The sequence below is a fragment of the Zeus faber genome (genome assembly GCF_960531495.2).
Source record: "Zeus faber genome assembly, chromosome: 9".
NCBI lineage: Eukaryota > Metazoa > Chordata > Actinopteri > Zeiformes > Zeidae > Zeus > Zeus faber.
This window is the reverse complement of record NC_137197.1, coordinates 7,771,007-7,776,006: the sequence shown is the minus strand read 5'-3', so window position 1 is coordinate 7,776,006 and position 5,000 is coordinate 7,771,007. Positions and strand designations below refer to the sequence as shown.

The following is a 5,000-nucleotide window of genomic DNA, read 5'->3' as shown; positions in this document are numbered from 1 at the left end:
TGTCATTATTATTATTTGTTTCATGGTTTTTATTTTATTATTGCTATTTTGTCATTATTGAAATTTTGTTTTTTTGGGTGATTTATCATGTTATTTATTTATACGAAAGCAAGATAGTTGCTGGTGATAAGAGCATAAATGTAATGTTCTGTGTTTTTCCTTATCATCATAATTCAATAAGTGTTATAGTACGACTAGGAAGTATAATTGGGTGTATAGATAACAGAACACAACATCCACGGTTGCCATGCAACTGATACAATACTGGTATCATAGATCAGTAGCCCACGGCAATATCAATCGCGTGTTGTATGATCGTGTGTTGTTTACAGTCGGTTTTGGGGTTTCATCCATTATGTCCAGAAACAACCGCATCGGAATACGAGCTGCTGGGATTTGTTCGGCCATAAACCCCTGAAAATAAACCACGAGCGCTACGAGGGCCCGGCCTGGTGACATCATGTGGAGGGTGTAATCCACAGAGAAACAGATCAACGGGTCCGAGCGGCGGCGTCAAAACAAGCTGACCCACATCCCACCAGCCCCACTCAGGACATGCTCTCTAATGTCTTTAAATGACGCCGACACGAAACGCAGCATGTCTCATAAAATTATGGAAGAAATCATATGGACGAAAAGGCTCTTGTAGCGTCTCGCATTATCAAAAAGTCAGGCTTGCCCATCCTGCCACAATGATATTTCTAAGTCCCCGCTGGCTTTTGGGCACCAGGACATTTCTTTCACTTATACCGACTCAGAACATCTCCTCAAAGGTTTATCCAAGCGGGAACAGCCCAGTCGTTTCTCCCTTCCCCCTTCATAGTTGATTGGCTGAAATTGGGAAAGTTGGCAGCCATTATAAATCTAGAGACATGTGCCAAAATTAATTGTTATTCCATCTTTATACACACCTCTATACACACACCGATACATACCCCTGTTTGTCATCGACCGACATATTGACGGTAAGACCTTTAACATTCAGATGAGATCCAGGAACAGGCCTTATTGGACCAACCAGGAAGGTTTTTATTATTATTGACATTATTATTATTATTATTATTATTATTAGGTCTGGGTGTAGCATTGTAAATATCTGTCCAATGTTTAATATTCAAGGCAGTGTCTAATATTCTAGGTGTGATTAGGCTTTCAAATTATGACCACATACACTCGGTCATGACTTCATGTTATCAATGTGATAAAGAACAGTCACGCTGCAGTTACTTGATAAGGCCGCTAGAGGACGGCATCTGGTCAAAGGAGCAGTGGTGGTAAGCAGTAGAACTGATGTGAAGTAGAGAAAATAATCAAATACAACAATACAAAAACACGATCATTTTATCCGTAGAGGTTGGATTGCTTGGACCGTTTCATGATAATCTCATCATCAAGGACAGTAGATGATCTGAATCACTCTAAAGTCCTCTGTCCTCTGCCAAATACATACAAACATAAATAAAATATAAAATGTGAGATTTCTCTCCGAACTCAATGTGATTTAATAAACCAAGCATTTTGCATTTTGCTACTAAAACATTGTATTAACGGTTCCAAATACATTATGAATTTGCATATTAGGAGGCATGCATTTGTGTACGTATTTCTTTAAAAGAGGCTGAACATGTTTCCAAAGGAAACTTGTCTTCAGGACTTTCAGACTTGCAGACTCATCCATAAGTAGAGTGGCTGTCAATAATGCATGGCTTGCGGAATTGTGCAGAATACATAAGGACACGTGAAGTAAAACGCCCAGAGCACTCTCATGCAAACCAGTCAATAAAATTGTCAAGTCAAGACGATATGCAAGTAAGAGTACTAGAGGACAATTCAACCAACGGAAGGCGGGTCCAGTCACTTCAGCTCGTGCTCTCTGTGAAAGTGCATCGTTAATTTCCTATTCACTGTACAGGGAGTGCGGCCACATAGTTAAAAAAATCAAAATATGCAGATTCTGTCTTTGCATTACCAAACTTGAGTGCTTGTAGGTGTTCTTGCATTCAGACTGCTGCAGGGTGCAGTGGCTGCTTTCCAGGGAAGGGGGTGCCACAGCGGAGCCGAGCACAATAGCCGGTAACCAGCGTCCAGTCTGCTCTCTTTTTGAATAGCGTCAAGTAGGCTGACAAATACTAAGTACCATTTAAGGCAACATTATGTCACTTTTAGGATTTGACGCCCCCTAAAGTTACTAAGTGTAATTGCACTTTTACGTCACTGTCGTAAAACGCGGTCCGGTGTCCGAATTTAAGAATTGATTTTACCGGACAAATTTGAACCTTATTGGTCACGTTTCCAGAACAGTCTATGTAACAAAAGCAAATATAATGAACAGCCCGGTCGCAGCGGCCCTTGCATGGACCTCGCCGCTTACTGGAGCCGTCGCAGAGAGAGGGGGTGGGAAGGGAAGGGGGCCCCTGCTAGCGGTGTTGCTACCAGATGTGCTCGGCCTGGCAGATCGGCTCGCATGCGCGAGTCAAAGGGTGAAACAAACCCCATGGCACAATTAAAGTGATGGCTGCCGCACGCCAAGTGGGGCGCGGGTGCCGGGCCGCCACTGGTCCTTCTCATCTGCGCCGTTGGGGAGGTGGAGCGGCTATGTTTTGTATGAGCATTGTTACCGGGCATTTTGAGCAGCAAGTTAAATCGTTGTTTATTTGTTCAAAATACATTTTACCAGGCAAAAAAACTGCAATTACTAGAGCCAAATATCAAGGAAGCGACGTGGTGCCATAAAGCGTATCGCAATTACCACGTTTTCGTTATTAAGTTACAATAGGTAGTATAATAGTTAAGGTGCAAGAACAAGTGTTGAGGGGTGGGTGGGAATGAAAAAGCTGCCATTCTCCATATTACAAGTCAGCATAGCATCAAAATAATCCTGAAGTTGTTTTTTAAAGGTAAAAAATGGACTTAATTGGCAGCTCAAACGACACTACAGAAAACAGTACTGCCAGCTACAGTAAATGGTAATTGTAATTGCAAAAGTTACTAAGACTAAAATACCTAAACAAAAAGCAAGACCATCAGTCTATTACTCAAAAGTCACTTTGAATTTACTGGGAAACTGAGGTGTAACTGGAACATAAAAGTTACCTCTTATGGTTTCCTCGAGAACAATCTCTTATGTCGGTACACCCACCCACTCCAGGAGCTACATCAACAGAAATTGTACAGGCGTCATCAAGTGATTTCTTATGAATGTCCTGTCCCTTCCTATCACATCACCAGCGTCAGATTGTACCACATGGTCGGGGGACACGATGGGGCCGTGCTTTTTAGGTGGCCCTTACCGGCGGATGGATGGATGGATGGATGGATGGGGGGTGTTGGGGTGCATTATTTGTTTAAGGGAACCTTTAATAAGGAACCTTTAATAAGGAGCACAATAAAATACATGTTAAATAAAAGGGAAACAAAAGCGATCGGCTTTAGACGTCATAATACCTGAAAGTGGGGGGACAAAAAATACTGGTGGCCCCCCTACGCCGGCACCCATGTATCACATCCTTCCAAGTCTAAATATTGTGTAATACCTGGGTCTCAAATGACCCTGCAACAGACCCGGTTTTTAATGGGCTCCACCTCCGATCGGCTCTGATGTAAACCCGGGACTCGCTAATTTTAGCCCCTTGATCGGCGCGATGCAAAGCACATTAAAATTCCGGACGCTGGCGCATAAACAGACAGGAATATCCCTGTATCACTCCTTCATTTCATATCCCATTTAGAACCCGAAATCAATATCATAAGGTATCGACGTTTTTTCCGCATGGGGGACCGTGAAATGTGGCTCCGAGTCACCCCAGCACCGCCCGAGTGAAAGACCGGTGCACACCCAGCACGGAGTATCCACGCTGCCGTAGCTGTAGTGTTGGGTCGTTCATGAACGATCTGATTCTTTTGAACGGCTCCAAATACCTTTGTTTCTTTCCAAGTTGGACAGTTTTATGTTGATCTTGGTTTAAGTCGCCGTCTCCGCTACTGTTTTGTTCCCAATCACACTGAAACCATGAAACGCCCCTTTTCCGACGCGTACGTGATGTCGAACGTGATGCACCAGGCAAAACAAAACGGCATTTCAACGGCAACATTAATTTCTAGGAAGACGGTACTGTCGTTGGTAATTAGGGACTGAGGGTAACGTGGGGGTAGGTAAGGATTATCAGACGAGATGGAATAGTGGTAGGTTGAGGGTTCCAGACTAGGGATGCAACGGTACACGGTATCTTATCGAACCGTTCAGTACGCCCCCCGCGGTTCAATACGCAGACGTGGGCCGTGGTATTACGGTATCACGGTAGAAGTCCACCGGACGCGTTTGGCACAGTGTACGGGTGTGGCGTGGCCGAACTGCTGCTTCCTAATCCAGTGTGGGAGCTCCACTGGCCACGTCAGCCACCACGGTCCGCGCAGGATTTCTCTATTTTTCTCAACTGTGTGCGGCTACATGAGCCTTTTTTAATAGAAACACGAAAAAACACGATAAAAAGACAGTAAACTAATGAAATTCAATTAAATGGATGTCGATGAAATGTTTTTGTAAAGAGTGCAATCAATTTTCAATGTGTTTTATATGAGTCTACTTTGTGCCAGAGACCCAGAGCTGCGGATCGGATTTTCTCATTGATCAAGACCCGTTTTAAATACAAGGAACAAACATATATTTAAACTACATGGATGGCCATGTCCCTTTTTATTATGAACTTCTCTTCAGACACTCTGTCTCGCTTCCACTCGCACTACTGCTGGGTCGTTTACAAACGATACGCTTCTGTTGAACGGCTCTTTTGTAGGAACGACGAAAACCGAGTCTCGCTGATGAGCCGTTGTTTTCTTTTTTGCCACCAATGACCTTGAACTCCTGTCTCCCCCCTCCCCCCACAGTCATACACACACAGTGTTACACTAGTTATTTAGCATACTGCCATAAAAAACATTGTTTCCACCTCTTAACTTTAAAAAAAAGTAGTTGTTTTTTTTCTTAAATACACAGATACCAA

The 5,000-nt window shown here is 43.4% G+C and overlaps 1 protein-coding gene across 1 annotated transcript in view; it reads left to right on the top strand.

Annotated features, from left to right (window-relative positions):
* scn2b (sodium channel, voltage-gated, type II, beta) overlaps positions 1-5,000 on the top strand; it is a 16,233-nt gene that overhangs the window by 505 nt on the left and 10,728 nt on the right. The window lies entirely within an intron of this gene.